This window comes from Strongylocentrotus purpuratus, unplaced genomic scaffold, assembly GCF_000002235.5.
Source record: "Strongylocentrotus purpuratus isolate Spur 01 unplaced genomic scaffold, Spur_5.0 spur5_scaffold_10, whole genome shotgun sequence".
NCBI classification, from domain to species: Eukaryota; Metazoa; Echinodermata; class Echinoidea; order Camarodonta; family Strongylocentrotidae; genus Strongylocentrotus; species Strongylocentrotus purpuratus.
In genome coordinates, this window is record NW_022145595.1 from 4,897,576 (window position 1) to 4,914,959 (window position 17,384).

The 17,384-nt window shown below is 37.3% G+C and overlaps 1 protein-coding gene across 1 annotated transcript in view; it reads left to right on the forward strand.

Annotated features, from left to right (window-relative positions):
- The first annotated feature begins 10,228 nt into the window (after window positions 1-10,228).
- Window positions 10,229-17,384, forward strand: part of LOC577663 (gelsolin-like protein 2) — a 28,513-nt gene continuing 21,357 nt past the window's right edge. Inside the window, exon 1 of the mRNA XM_030979272.1 lies at window positions 10,229-10,404. The gene's annotated coding sequence lies outside the window, so the exon portion shown is untranslated. The remainder of the gene's footprint in view (window positions 10,405-17,384) is intronic.

Below are 17,384 nucleotides of genomic sequence, written 5' to 3' on the forward strand. Positions count from 1 at the left end.
CGAGTTTTGAGTATCGAGGGTGAGACTCGAGCTGAAGAAGATGCGATTTGTAACTTCTGGCTTATTTATAAATCAGAAATAGAGGGTTATTTGGCAATCTTGAGCTGATGAAGACATACCTGATTATATACAATCCATTTTTAGAAAAAATGTAGTGTTTAAGCAATGGTATATATATATGAATGCGTTTCATCCTTGTTTTATTGAGCATATATAAATGAATTTGTAAAGCAAATTCTTAAAATAGTACACTCTATTAATTTGCCTTCATCACATATCATGCATAAATGTGATATGCTCTCAAGCGATGTGTTTGGGTTTATGATAATCAAAATATAATCATTTTTTACACGCCTCTTGAATTAATTTGGATAGATGCGATAGTGAAATGACCTTCACCTGTGTCATAGGCGTGTTACCATGGACCGAGCCATATTATCATAATAGATATGATAAGAAGTAGCATCAACTCATGCATGATAATATTGTATACCATTATTAACACCCTCAATAGTTGGACTGCGTGTATGCTTCATGGGGTTAATATCAATATATGCATACAAAGTGTAGTCCTACATATGCATGTATAGTCCTATAAGCTATATAAATGTTCTAAACAAATTAAAAATGTGACATTGTCCTGTGATTAGACACTGTTTTTTTTATCAAGATAGACAAGTAAAAGGGAACCATAACACAAATGGAAACAAAAAATTGTGTGAAATCAAATGATGTGCTTGCAAACTTGGTGGGAAGTCCACCCTCTAATTAAGTTTGTTTTCATAAGCAGAAAAATGAGAGAAAAACAAAGTTGTGAAAGAATGAGCACTTGTGATGGTGCGATCAATCAAGCACACATTGATAACTTGGTGACATATCTTGAGAGCTCCTCTCCAATTTGCTCTGTACATAAAATTGTCTAAACTGCATTTTCTTGATTACGGAATAATTTTTTTTCTTCATACAGGGGTTTTATAGAAACATATTTGCAATTAATATATTTAGGGTGCATTTTCTGAGGAGTAAATATGAATTTTTAAAGTTTCTTAGAGGAGAAGAGGGCAATTAGGGTTTGGTTGATTGCAATTTTAAAGATTTGTACCTTTCTTATTTTTAATCGTTTTTTTGCTCAAACTTTCACTGACTTTTCTGCTTCTATTGAAATCAAGTTTATATTAGGGTGAACTTCCCCTTTAATGGATAAGGTTGAACTTGAGGTTTACAAGGTGTCAGTCCTTTAGGAGGTCTGGAAATGATCTTACCCTGATAACATTTTTAAAGTTGGGGGCTGGTCCAGACTCCAGAGTGAGATGTAAGTCTCTACTCTCTTTTCACTTGGCCTTCATGTATATGGCAAACTCTACATACATGTGTCCTGAAAGGATGACAAAAGGAATTGGCCTTCGGCATTATTATCTACATGTACATGTACAGTCCAATGCCATATCGCTGTGACACTCTGTTCCATAATTCAATTGTTGCTCATGAATTGCATCAATGTTTCTTAATCAGCGGCCTATCGGAAGTGAATCATGAGCGCAAAGATTTTTCTCAATTTGATCAGTTTCCAATTTTGAAGAGATTAATTCGATTACATCTTCATCAGCCCCAACGGTATATGCAGCAGTGATGGCATCAGGGAGCCTAATTACTGCTAGAGTAGAGACAATGTCAAGAAAAATTTGAACCACATCTGGACGTATGAGTAAATCTAGTAGTCGCTGTTATTAATTAGGACATTGCAAAACTTAACCTTGAAACAGAATCATTGGAAGTTTAATGATGAAAAGGAGCCATCAACTGCTATTGCCCATAAGTGGTAAATTTGATTTATTTTTGTAGACTCCTTTATTATTTCATTTCATTTTTTCCTCTGCTAGTCACTGACAATGACATGACACTAAAGAGGAAAGGGCGGGGTTGGAAGAGTATGGTCATTGGCATCAACCAGTTTTCCACTTGCAGTGATGGATGGAATGTTTTTACTTTCGGAATTCAGACTGCTCCACCACCAATCTTTCTCTGATGGTCTTGGCTTACAATCAATGGTCCTTGCAAAATGTCTCTTCAGCATTTTTGGGAGAAACAGGAAGAAATGTTAGTCATTGAGGAAGGATCTTGTATTTGATATTTCCTGGTCTCTTTTCAGTTGTCTGGTAGAAAGCTAGATTACGCTAATTCAAGGAGTTATCCTGCTCAGGACACTGAATACTTTGTGTCAGTAGCTCAGCAGTACAATTTCTTCTATAATCTTCTTTTAAGAATATTTTGTAGAGGTTGACAGGAAATGTGTCCTTCTTTTGCTGGAAATGCAGGAAGCTATCAATTACTCTGCTTGAATAAATGACAACAAGTAGGAGAACATATACGGTAGTTAAAGCTGTACTTCATCTTATACTACTACTACTACTACTACTACTACTACGAATACTGCCGCTGCTACTACTATACTACTGCTGCTGCTAGTACTACTACTATACTACTGCTGCTACTACTACTACTACTATACTACTGCTGCTACTACTACTACTACTATACTTCTGCTGCTACTACTGCTACTACCACTACTACTACTACTACCACTACTACTACTACCACTACTACTACTACTACTACTATTACTACTACAACTACTACTATTCCATGAATGATTATCCCTTTGCAGGGGCTAGTTGTACCTGTACTATATGTGTATTATAACATAATAATTTGATTTGCTGCTTTGTCAGGCCTTCCATTGCTTACCATTAGTGAAACAAACAGATATTGGTTGAGAGGGAGTCACCCCTCTTTTCGAAAGTCAATGCAAAGTTTGGCAATGTATCCTGTTGATCTTGGTAGCTACATGTACATTAGTAACTGAGCTAAGTCCTGTTCAATCTAAATTTACCACTCAGAAATAACTTATTTTTCCCCACTTTCCACTTTCCCCTTGTTTAGTAGTTTAATACAATTCAATCAACCAGTTGTTAATAAGATAATGTCTTTAATTTCATAATTTCTATTATACTACAATCTCTTCCCTTGCTCTAAACTACCAAATAGTTATGCTGAATGTGGGCACAGTAATAATGTACTAATTGCATAATGATTCCAAATGTCCCGCAATTGACAATAATTGATGATAATCAACTGTCTTCCTCAACTTGCTTGTTCGAGACAAGCCTGCCTCTTAAAGTATTAAGCGTTGAGTGATGGAAATGAGGAATCCCAAATGTTCGCTAGAGGTATCTTGCATCCAAAGCCCTTTTCATCTGCCAACATTAGATGCAATTGATATGGAATGCAAAGTTTTAATCAAGAATTATTGTTTTAATTAAATACTTCTCATAAAAAATTGTGCATTAAAATCAACAAACTTGAGAAATAAATTTATTGTACAGATTACCCCCCCCCCCCCCCCCCAGAAAAACAGAAAAGAAACCCAACTTTCATAGCAAAGATATTAATATGACATTTTTTTCTAAATGTATGAGACAGGAGGGTATTCTTTTTAGAGGAGTTAATATAATAAGGTACTATCCAAAATGTATGACATTCTTTTAATTCATGGTAAGGTCTGAGTAGAAGCTTGGCTTTGCTTTCATCACATTCTCCATAGATGATGACATATCTATGACTCACGTAACAAAATGTCAGTCCTGAACACCCTCACTTTTTGCATCTCATTTGGAGAGGCCATCTGGTGTTCCATTCATATCTCTAGTCATGCATGTATTGGTACTAGGAACTATGACTGGAAAAGTGGTCAGAACATGTTTTGACTGCTACAACATGTGTTTAAAAAGTATTTCATGTTACGGAGCGAGACAGCTATTCCTGGTCATGCGGTATCGTACCTCGATCCTCTTATACACCCATTGTCTAGCCATGGAAATTGCCTTTAGCTTATTGCTGTGAATTACATTAGTGTGCAAAGTTTGCTCTCCTAGAAAGAAACATGCGTTTGACTGAGGAATCAGTATTAAAGGTAAAGACCAGTTATGGTCATACGATTGCATTGTAAAAGAAACGTTGTGGAATCGATCAGAAAAGGTTGATCATCTAGCATATAAGTATTGGTGTGTACTGCAAGGTTCTAGAATCATCAAAATGATAAGAAATCTGGCCCTGGGCCAGTCTTCGTAAAGTTACAAGCAAGCACTGTACACAGAAAGATGTACGTGGGACTATACACACACATGAGCAACACATGCGTTTATCTCTCACAGACCATGTAGATAAACTAATTTACCAAATATATCAATTAGTAGGCGGTTTCCTGGCAAAATTTGTATCACCACGTATTAGTCAAAACATATTATTTCACATGATTGGTAATAAGAGCATCATTTCATTTTTGAGAGGGGGGGGGGGGCATTTCCAAAACTGGTCTATACCTTTAAAGCCCCACAGCACTAGTTTGGCCAGGAGGGATTAGACCTTCCTGCATGGTCACTGACGGGTGGTTATCTCATCAAATAAGCTCTCAATTAACATAAAAAGGGGATCATGGGGGACCGATGGTCACCAATTATGCAGTGTTTGCTATATAGAGGGCGCAAGTAACTATAAGTAGTGCAGTGGGGCTTTAACCCATTACCTTCTGAAGGTAGGTGTTTTGTGTAGTAAGCCTATAGAAATAAGAGGAATCAGAATCAAATGGGTTAAAGGATATATAATGCTTCTGGTTGTCAGTAGATTAAATTCAATTATTTTGAAAGAAATACACGCTTGAAGGATCTTATAAAGCTGTAAGAACTTTGGAAGATACTATCTAGAAGCACCACAAACAAAATCACTGAAAAAGAGAGACTGACAAATTATAAAGTGAAATCTTTATTGCTCAACATTTCTTCACTGTTCAGTAATTTGAGCAGGATGTTTTCCATAATCATGTACACCAAGCCAAACACCACAGGTAGATATGTTTCCCCAAAATAAACCGAAAGAATATATGAATCATCCCTGAACAGAGTGGGATCGAGTCTCGATGACCTTTTGGCGACCAAAATTAGACAATCCCTTTGGGCATTTTCTTCTTTATATTCTGCGGTTAGTAAGAAAGTGACAGCTTTAGCTGGGCTTTGCTGATAAAGGTGCTCGTTTATCAAGGTTTTACACTTTGCTAACACCCTTGTAACCAAGGTAACATTGTTGTGCTCTGTAATCTACCGTTTTACTAATTTTTCATGGTATTAGTTCCCTATTTGTCCCTCCCTGTGTCACAAGCGCCCTGTGCACAGTCACTGTTAATGTACAATCTATTTGACCCAGAGCTGTACAGTGTGTAAGTATGTAATAGCTAGAAATTGCTAATTAATCAAATTAATAATTGGTTTGCAGTTCTGGAAATTCATGCTGCGCATTGCCAGATGATCCCTTTGACACATTTTCTATCACACCTGCGTCCAAATCAGTTAATTCAAAATAACTTATTTTTGTCCTTAGTAAATCATTTGCCCTACTTAGCAATTGACTAGCTTCCTTCTATTATTTGTATTAACCCATTGATTACCAAATTCATCCATTCCCATAGGCTTTACACACAAACCATGTGGTTCCTGTAGGCAAGGGGTTATTATAGTGCAAAGATAAAGTACATCAGTGAAAAACAAATATTATTTTGTTTATGTGAGCTTCATTTAGATTTGCCATAAACATTGGTATTTTATGGCAGTTTTTATTGTTTTTTGTTTTTTTACCAAAGCCCTTTCCTTTGTATTTTTGTTGAGCTCATTTGAAGCTTTTTAGAGCCAAAATCACACTCAATATTTCAGTGATTTTTTTAAATCAAAGGTTTGTAAAGCATAACTACAATACTGATCATTTCACAAATGATTGTATTCCACATATTGTCATTCATAATGTTAATTTGTAGGCCTGCATGTCTCTTTCTATATTCAATATTTATGCAGTGCTTTTCACAAGATATATGAAGAAAATCCAATTCTCTTTAGGTTTCAACCTATTTTCCCCCTTCTTCTCAAGAATAAATATGTTAGTGCTACTACTGTGTACATGTAAACAATATTATGTATTCTTCATAGATTTATAAAGAATATTTTAAGATACAGTGTAGCTTTTTTAAATTTTATGATTGGGTAGATTCCTGTCAACCCTAGCTATTTTGTCTACCCATCTAAAAGGTGTTAAATCCTTGTACATGCTACAGTGTGTAGATTGTCCAAACGTATTTGGATGAAAATTTAGAATGTGATTGGAATATAAATAAACAAAGGCTTGCATAAATATTTTGTTCATGTACACATATAATTCATGTACATGAATACTCTTTTTCTCCTTAAAGTAGTGTATGAGAGATATGGACTTTTATCAAATTAGGATTGGCATACAGAGGAAAATGCTTGATACTGTTCGGATGAAGAACTCAATTCAATTAGGATGCAGAAAATTGGCATCTGCTATTGCCTGGTTGTGACCCGTCTGGGTAACTAACCAACAACCCTCGTAAACAAAGTTTGCTTGAAATCTGACCTCCCTAGTGACTGAAAGAACTAATTCACCAAAAAAATTTCATTCATAAAAATTCTTTCATTTATTTTTTCATTTTTAAGTTTTTGTTAGGGGGGGTTGGATTGTAAAAGCTAGCCTATTCTAATTCAGCTTACTTTTATTTTATACATTTATTCTAATGTCTAATCTAATCTTATTGTAAATTAAGTGTGTGTGTGTGTGTGTAGTTGTATTATTTTAATATTCTCTCATATTTGCCATTTTGTGTCAAAAATTTATGGAGTGGTAATGGTCTCCGAAACTGTACTTTCCTGTACTGGTATATTATCACTTACAATTGAATTCTGTAGAGAGTGATTCAATGTGAAAATGTGAAAAAAAATTGTCAATAAAATAGCGTCATTAAAGGGATCTGGTAACTTTGTCTTAGGTCCTTAAAAAAATCCTTGATTGAGCTCATGCTGCAATGATGATTATAAACCTTTAGGCCAGTCAGGAACCCATGACTTTTACAAGCCGATCGCCTGTCTGATTATCAAGATATAACATTTATGATTGAAAATTGAAATCGAATTTTGCGTTTGCCAAACGGTTTTCATAACACTACAGTCTATTGGGGAAAACAAGTATGGTAAAACTGCTCACTCAAAGGTTTTTACTTTTTTGAGGCACTTCTTGATCATTTTGAAGTGCAATTTCTTTAGGGCTTCAATATTACACCATATTACAGACACTGATAACATGTAGGGCAGTGCTTCTCAGCTTTAACATTGTTAAACGATCCCTTTAAGATACAAGAGGGCTGAGAGGGTTTGCCTTTGTCCCACTGGTTGAGAAGTGCTGCTTTAGGCTGCGTTCATGCTTAAATTTTGAAGGCAGAATGAGCGATCTGAAACGCTCATCGTAAACGCTCATCGTGATCGCAGTTCCACGATGTACTGTTCATGCTTACTTCTCTGGCTCCCCCAGGCAATTCTCCGTGTGTGGCCTTAATTGGTCTTCCAGCTGGATTCGCAAACCTTCACTGTGCATGCTACGTAGACCCACTAGAGGTCAGTGCGTTGACCCCATTTAAACGCGTTTACAAATTGTAAACGCATCTTTTTGTGAGTTTACGATCGGCGATCGTGATCGCAGTTTTTCGGTGATTCTATAAAAGTGAGCATGAACGCAATCGTGTTTTAAACTAAACGCGTAACAGATGCCTGATTCTGGCCGTCAAAATCAAGCATGAACGCGCCCTTAGAAGACATAGGGTGGTATTCCGGTAGCGCGTACCTAGTTAGTTCACACTTTTATGGAGTGCCTGTTGCAAACTAATTTACCCTGTAAAGATTATTTTACTCCTTCAATGTAAAGTGTCCAAAAAATTAATTTTGCAATGAAATGGGAAGAAAAAGATAATATGAGTACGAACTGAATTTCAACAGTCTTTGGTAGATTACCTTTATCACGAATATTGAAGGAGGAAGATGAAACCTAGCATTCAATAGAAGTGTGAACTAAAATTCTTGTTTAGTCTGGACTTAGTCCCGGCTTAACTTATAAGAATACCACCAATAAAGTCTTACTTACTAAACATGACATTCAAATGATAAAGCTTTATTATAAAGACTTATAAAAAGGGGAAAATATTGCTTTATCAGGGCCTATGTGGAGGGTATACTCCAAAGTTTGTTTATATGCCTGGATATTTACATGTGCACTAACTGCATGGTCTATACTCCACTATCTCTTTCCCCTTTGAACAGACAGAATGTTATTATGATATTTGACCTTGTAATATCTCTTTACAGAAGTAGTATTCAAAGATAATTAATTGGTATACTAGTATAGAACCCTAAATGTTCACAGCACATAGATCTTTATTGATTGGCCTCCTTATATAAACAAATATAGTATTATAGAGGGTAAAAACTTCTCATGTGCATGTAGGCGTACATCTATGATATTAGCAACATGAATTGAATTGCCATGCACCATTAGCTCGTTCGATAGTTCTATCGCAGTAGTGAGATATATTGACAAAAAGATATTTATAACAGTGGGAAGGGCATGCTTCTCTAATTAATCACTCGTGCAAACGGTACTTGTTTCTTGTAAATGTTTCCTTTTGAAAAAGAATAATTGTTACCAACTGAAAGCCTTTATTAATTATATTTTTGTGTAGGTGGTTAGGTTTTTATGATGTCATTAAAGATATCATGACGTCCCTTCCAGGTGCCTGTGGGTGTGCTAATATGTGAAAAGATAAATAACTTCTTGTTTTTTGTATTTTTTTTTCTTTCTATATCTGTGGGGTCTTGTCAGACCCACGCACAGAAAGCCATTCAACCCTGGCCAACCTGGTTAGTCTGAAATTTAAGTCCCTTTATTGTGATGGTGCTACATACCGGTATATGTATTAGCAATACATATTTATATTTGTTTAATTTCTGACCAGTCACATTGTAAATGGTTGGGAAATGGTGTTTAGTAGTATTTATAGTTTCTTTTGAAACCCAGCCTCATGGCAGACCACATTTATTTTTGATAACAAAATGAAAGTGACCAATGATTTTTCTTTAAAGAATCAGAATAAGGGTATAATGATTGATCTAGGTCGTCTAAACAAATGTTGGAGAGAAGGTGTTTGTACGAATGTATGGATAGACAGACTAGAATCATAGAATCAAATACCTGTATGACGTCCAAGCCTACATATTTTCATCACCCACCTGAGTGACTCAGGCTGCGTTCATGCTTAAATTTTGAAGGCAGAATGAGCGATCTGAAACGCTCATCGTAAACGCTCATCGTGATCGCAGTTCCACGATGTAGTGTTCATGCTTACTTCTCCAGGCAATTCTCCTTGGGTGGCCTTCAGCTGGATTCGTAAACCTGTGTGCGCATGCTACGTAGACCCACTAGAGGTCAGTGCGTTGACCCCATTTAAACGCGTTTACAAATTGTAAACGCATCTTTTTGTGAGTTTACGATCGGTGATCGTGATCGCCGTTTTTCGGTGATTCTACAAAAGTGAGCATGAACGCAAGCGTGTTTTAAACTAAACGCGTAACAGATGCCTGATTCTGGCCGTCAAAATCAAGCATGAACGCGCCCTAAGTCTACATGAGAGAGAGAGAAAGAGAGAGAGAGAGAGAGACAGACAGACAGAGAGAGTGAGAGGGAGGGAGAGAGAGAGAGAGTGAGAGGGAGGGAGAGAGAAAAAAGAAAGAAAGATAGAGTGTATCAATGAAAATTTGTCACCCACTTATGTGAATTTAAGGTCAGCCTGACTTAAGAGTACAAGAGAGAGAGAGAGAGAGAGAGAGAGAGAGAGAGGGGGGGGGGAAGAGAGAAAGACAGAGGCAGAGGAAGAGAGGCAGTGAGGATAGGTTTTGATTAATGAGAGAGATGGGGAAGAGATAGAGAGGAAGAGTAAGAAAGGAGAAATAAATATAGATCTTATACAGAGTGACATACAATGAGGCAGGTAGATTGACTGAGAGACAGAGAGAGAGAGAGAGAGAGAGAGAGAGAGGGACAGACTAAATGGAGCTGTACCTTGAACTCTCGAGTGCAGTCAGTAATACAGCAGTGGCTGAGAGTGTTTACAGAGACTATATTTATCAGCAGCATATCGTGAGGTTCAAATTCTGAATGAGCTCCGCCCATTATTTCGTCAGGCAGCTGCTGTACATAGAGGATTGTATCTTTTTTTCTTCTCTTTCTGGCATTCACCATCAGGTACCTACCGCTTGTAGTAGTGTGTTCCGATTTGACCAGGATCGACTGTCGGAGTGGCAAGCCAACCTGTTTGCATAGATTGGTATACATAACATTGTAGAGGTAGTGCAATCAAACAGCTACCGAACCTGAGAAATTGTTATTGATATTTTGTGATTTGATCAGGGGGAAAAGTTCATCTGAGATTTTCATTGTTGGTTTTTCGTCTGGTTCTTGAAAGTGAGTACTTGTGGAATATTTATTTGTAAATGCTTAAGTGTGTATGTTTTTGTTTCTGCTAGCCCTAAGGAATGATTAATAATATTCATAATAATGATAATAATATTTGACATTTATGTGGCACTTGATACAAATGTTTCTGTAAGTGGTGTACCATTATTATCCCAGCGTTACTTGAGTAGTAACATGAACCCTGATAAGATACACTACTATAGCACCCAAGGAATTTATTCCTACCTGGTACCAATTTAGATCACCTGGGTGGAGAGTGGCAAGTCCAGTGTCGGTTAACGTCTTGCCAAAGGATGTTAGTGCCATGGTAGGGATTTGAACCCTGTACCTTGTGGTCAATGGTCCAGAGATGTATCCAATAGACCACAACACCTTTACAAATAGACGGAGGAGCCTGATTTTGAGATGCAGCTTCATTTTAAAGTCTCGGTTCTGATTCTTTAATTGCAATAGGCCTGTATATATATTCCATTCATCTCTTTCCAAGAATAATTTACAGGGAGATTGGTTTTCTGGTCAACTTATTGAGACTGCAAATGCTCTAAATTGGAGATTTATTGGAGGACTCTTCACCACTAAATGCTATAAGCATCAAAGTGCTTGCCTCTACTATTGCCTTCTATTCAGAGTTGCATTTGATCATTTCCTCTTTGAATGCCTGCATGAATTAATGCAGGTAAGAATCATCCCAAGTTGGCTTGTTGTACTTACATGTTCAATTGAGAGCCTGCTAAATTAAAACTGTAATTTGCTTTATCAGTGCACTATATATATAGGCATGTAATGGAGAGAGCATTTTGATTTGTTTAAATAGAAGAATGATTATAGGATACACATTGAAGGAAAGAAAATGAAAAGAAACATTACAAATATATTCACTATACCATGACCTACATGAAGACCAAGATCTGTTCAAGAGCTGCATATTATGTAACAATTAAATTACTTCCAATTGGAAAGTGGGGCAATTATTTTAGGTTAATTGATTGCTCTTCAAATTAATACTCAAGGACAATGGCATACCGGTACTTAAAGGTCAACAGCAGTGAATTAAATATCATTCACCTTAAATTTGATTAGGTATGTATGCATGTACAGTATGTGCCGGCATAGCTATTTTTAAATAACACAATTTCTTCCCCCTTGAACTTCTTTTTCCTTATCAAAATCTGTAATAAAAAACCTGTATAAATGAAGATCACCTGCTTCTAAAGACCACTTTTCTTGTCTCCCTGAAGTGGTCCTTATACACAGGTTTCAGTATGTACTCTGTAAAGACTAGTTGTCTTTATAAAAAGGTTCAGCTGCGCCTATGTGCCTATACATGTATGCAGTACATGTATTTGCCTGTACTCCTGAAAACGATACTAAATTACATGAATTGCTGTGTGCATGTACTCTACTACTATGACAAAGTATGAAATCATGATATATATTTATCTCAACCACCTTGCATTCCCCATCATCATAATTGCATGCTTGCATGTCATCTTCGGTGACACACCACCATCTGGTAAATTCTCGCTGGGAACCGGCCGGCCACGAGACCATGACGGAGAGAAATTACCATCAAGACGGTAGATCGGACAGCGCTCTGTCGTCTTTTACCATGTGCGGTTACCATTGATTAATATTGCAGTGAGCCGAGACGATGATTGGGAAGGGAATATTGTCTTTCCAGATGTCCTGAGAAAAGAAAGTGGAAGAGAGAAATTGGCAAGAGAAATGTTTTTTTTTAAGAGATGTATGTTCTTTTGACAGAGGTGGAAAGAAAATGGACACATCTGCTTGTGCGTTTGGTGGCTCAGAAGTTACAAGATGTTCACAACTCTGGAGACATCGATCAAACCAAGAGAGTTGATCATGGTGGTTAGAGATGTCAATCTTCAAGAAATAGAGAGAGAAGGGTGTTAACCTCCAACTGGTATCACTGAGCAGTCTAACTTCAAAGCTCAAGTTAAAGTGGAGGTGTTGTGTCTCAATCGAAGGAATGAGGGTTTGAATCAGTGGCGTACCTGGGGTACTCCGTCAGGGGGGGCAAGCGACCGAAACAAACAAAAAAGGCGATGCTAATTTTCACTTCTGGCGAGCGAGCGAGCAAAAAAAAATCTTTAAGTAACGTTTGGTATATAAACTGGTATTGTTGCAAGTTGGGGTGGGAACATTTACTTGTTAGCGACGTTAATTTCATTTTTTTGCAAACGAGCGTAGCGAGCAAGAAAAAAATCACTCCTTTTTTAATAATTGCCACTTAAACTTGGTTCAATTGTCCCATGCAGGGTGCGGGAACAATATTGTGTTTAGGGTGATTTCATACCCATTTTAGCTAGCGAGCCTAAATACATCTTTCTCTCAATGAATTGCTATATAAAATTTGTTTCATTGTTGCAGGTCGGGGGCGGGCACAATCGTGTTTAAGGCAATGTCAATCCCATTTTGGCGGGCAGGCAACCCCCTACATTTCTCTTTTTAATGATATTGTAGCAGGTTAGTGGTGGGCACATAATTCCACGAGCTAGCGAGCGAGCGAAAAAAATCACTTCTCGTTTATAGGGAAAATATGGTACATAAAACTTAGGTTCATTGTTCCATGTCAGGGACGTGATTATTAAAAGCGGTGTTATTTCTATTTTGGCGAGCGAGCGTAGCGAGCGAGCAAAAAATTCACTTCTCTTTTGTAGGGAAATTATGGTACATAAACTTGGGTTCATTGTTCCATGTCAGGGACATGATTATTAAAATCGGTGTTATTTCTATTTTGGCGAGCGAGCAAAAAAATCACTTCTCTTTTATAGGGAAAATATGGTACATAAACTTGGGATCATTGTTCCATGTCAGGGACGTGATTATTAAAAGCGGTGTTATTTCTATTTTGGCGAGCGAGCGTAGCGAGCGAGCAAAAAATTCACTTCTCTTTTATAGGGAAAATATGGTACATAAACTTTGGTTCATTGTTCCATGTCACGGACGTGATTATTAAAAGCGGTGTTATTTCTGTTTTGGCGAGCGAGCGTAGCGAGCGAGCAAAATTTTTGTAATGATAATTGGTTCATAAATTTCAGATTTTTTTTGTTGCAGGGCAGGGCTTACACAATCATGTCTAAGGTGATGTTAATTCCGTTTTGGCGAGCACGAGCACACCAAAACTTCTTTGAATAACGTTTGGTACATAATTATTAACTGGTTGTTGCAGGTTGGGGTGGGCACGTTAGCGGTGTCAATTCCATTTTGGCGAGCGAGCATAGCGAGCAAGCAAAAAAAAATTCTCTTTTAATAGAAATGAATAAATAAAATAGTTTTTATTGGTGCAGGTCAGAATGGACACAATCGTGTTTAACGCGATTCAATTCCTTTTTGGCGAGAGGGCGTAAAAACTCTTCCATTTTTAATGATATTGTTGCAGGTCAAGGGTGGGCACAATTGTTTCCAAAGAAATATCTATTCATTTTATTCGCGAGCAAGTGTAGCGAGCGAGAAAAATGAATTACTCTCTTTTAGTAACATTTGGTACATACACTGTGTGTTATTGTTGCCATGGTTGCAGGTAGGGGCCCGTCGGGGCAGGCACAATTGTATTCTAGGCAATGCTAATCCTTTTCTTTTTTCAGGGGGACGAGCAAGTGAAAACATTTAATACAAAATAGGCTAGCAAGCAGTTCGCGCCAGCGAAGAGTTTCGAATTTGTTATATCACTTATATTTTCCTATTTTCATTTGTCTAAATTTTTCAGGGCCGTATGCGGAATATTTTTCTGGTGGGGGAGGGGGAAAGATGCGTTAAAAGTTTTCGAAGAATCTCAAAAGCAAAAGGAGTGAAGGGAGTTCGAGCGACCGAACTGGTCATGAGGGTACTTTTGCATTTTCAAAAGTAGAATTGAAGGATTTGGTATAGGCCTACACTACATTTTCAGGAAAAAAACTGTACGTTTTCAAAATATCTGGGGTCAACTGCCCCCCCCCCCCCTGGTGCGTACGGCCATGGTCTTTTTTTTTTTTAATTTCCCCATTTTTTTCCTTTCCTTTTCTTTTCCCTTTTTCTTCCTTTTCTCTTCTTCTTCCTTTTTTCTTTCCTTTTCCTTTTTTTCCTTTTTTCTCTTTCTTTCCTTTTTTTCTTCCCTTTTCTTTTTTTCTTTTTCTTTCCTTTCCTTTTTTTCTTTTCTTTCCCCTTTTTCTTTTTTTTCCCCTGGAGCCCGTCAGGGGGGGGGGGGGCACTCTGCCCCCCCCTGCCCCCCCCCCCCATAGGTACGCCAGTGGTTTGAATGAATGAATGAATCCCACTATGCCATTAATGTCCTTTGGCAAGACATTGAACCACATTTGCCACTCTCCACCCATGTGTAAATAGATACCTGGCAATTGCTGGGCCTGCCTGAAGAGCAGACGTAATGTAGCTATACCCTTGGTATAAATCTCACCATGTGGCTACTGAATTTCCTCATTTTTAAAGGCTTAATACAAGACCCGCCCAGTTCCGGTAGGCAGTACGCTTGGGTCAATAAGAGATGGCTTGGCAATTGGGTTCAAAGCAAATGAAATTGACTGTCATAGTTGAACCATATTGGTTGAAGATTTGTGAAAGCATAATAGTGAAAAGTCTGAAAGCTGTTGATGCTGGATACACTTGTGCATGTTACAGTCTCGATAAATTTTTAACAGGCCAGCAGTAATTTTTGCCTTTGAGTCAATACACAATTCAAGTTGGCCTAACCAGGGTACGTGAATATGTGCACTGTGTTATAAAAATAATATTTTAAAATATCCAATATTATTACGGTATCTTGATTATATTTCAAAGTTGACCAGAAATGGTTGTCTCATTAATATGACTGCTATTCTTAGGTTAAATTGCATAGATTCTTTTTTCGGTACAATATATTTACCAATTCTTGTTGGCCTGGCATGAGTTAAAGTTCACAGTTGACTGGAAATTCTTGCCTGACATATCTGCTATTCTGCAGGATCATTACCGGGTATGTAAAACAGCCTGCGAGCTGATCAATGTTATCCTGTTAAAGCTTATCTGCCATAGTTTATAGGAGGGATTAGACCGCCCTGCAAGGTCACTGGACAGGTGGTTATCTCATCAACTCAGATCTCAGTTAACATAAGAAAAAGAGGATCATGGGGGACCGATGGTCACCGATTAGGCATTGTTTGTTATATAGAGGGCGCAAGTAGCTACAAGTAGTGCAGTGGGCCTTTAAAAGATGTTTTAATAAATAAATTAATTAAATCTTTGTTAAAATCACATAGGGAAACATTATTAATCCTTTGAATATGACAGGGAAAAAATACACGGGGCTCGGGGCGAATTAGCCCCCGAAATGCCCAAAAGAGCCCCCGAAAGTCTTAAAAGAGCCCCCAAATTTTGCATAGAGTTCAATGTAAAACAAATTAAAGAGTGTTATTTTCATGCAAGCAAGCTTGAAAAGTAGCCCCCAAAATTGTTAAGTAATTTTTTCCCTGGTATATGAATACAGTAGGCTCTTCCACATTCATGTAACCTGTAAGTCCTGTATGCCCCTATAGTACAAGGCCTACTAGAAGATGATGCCGGATAGCTAGGTGCTATAAAGCCAGCACAGTCGATTAGTCTCAGAATGGCCTTGAAATGCTTCACTGAGGACAAGATGAGGACGTACTTGGCTTGCTTATTAGCATAATTTCATGCTCCACTCCTGCTTAACACACTTCATACAGTGTGTGTTTCTTGTAATTGGTGTTTGTGACTTATTTAGTACAGCAGTACCCAAAGGGTTAATGCTAGCTGGCCATCATGGTATGGGTGATCAATGTATAGGCAGATCAGGTCACTGACTGTAGGCAAATTACAGTATGATAGTGGCAGCATAATTAAGTTTAAATTGGAGCTGAATATGATCGTATTGGCTAAATTTCACACATTTTGGGGTCTAAAACTACCTTCTTAGCACTTATAGGTCCTAAAAGGGCACTAGAAAGGTCATAGATAAGAATAAGAGCAATAACCATGCACTTTGAAGGCATTTGCAATCTGAAAACAGAACTCAACTATCCCTTCAAGGAATTGCATTTTTATTCTTTTAGTGTTTTATCTCTATTAAATATTTCAGAATCTAAAGATTTCCAAGGTACATGACATGTACTATAATTTTGCAGTAAATTTAATTATATGCCTCAGGTAAAAGTAGTAGGAACTTTAGTGTGGGTGTGAGTGGGTAAGAGTGGGTGTGAGTGAATGTTGGTGGGTGTAAGTGGTAGTGGTCATTTAGGAGCAATGCTTTTTATACAGGATCATTTCAATCACTGGGAAGGGCAATTTCCAAACACTAAGTCTTCAACATACTTATAACTTACATACAAATTGTAAAGTGTAGACAGTACATTCTGAAAGATCAAATTACACATAGTTTATTACTTAATCTTAACTACATGTAACACATGGACATTCTAAATATCCATCTTATATTTATTCCTCACTTCTTTGCAGATAAGGCTGATATGATTACAGTACTAAGATAACTGCAAAGTTTGAAACCATATCCCAAACTTTAAGTTGACAGGCTGCAGTGGGAACCTCAATCTTATCTATGATATTGCACATGTTTGATTGCATAGATTTTCTACGCTTGAGAAAAATGTATGAACTTTGGTTGTGTATCATCAGTAGGCAAGATAGCAGAAGTAAGTTAATGATTAAGACTTAGACTGGCTGAATAAACAATCATTACTCAAGCAAGTATATGACCTTAAGAAGCTTTTAGTAAGGACCTGAAAAAGAGGCAATAATGCCAAGATGTAAAACATTACAACACTATAATTTATCTATTTGGTATTCAAAGATTGTTACTCTGTGCTCATCCCTGGCTAAATCATAATACGTTCATTATAAAAAGACACGTCTATTTACAAATTAACGTGTAAGCTCTTCCATTAATTCATTGTCCTAAGATAACAATTAAAGCACTGGCTGTTGTCCTAAATATTTGA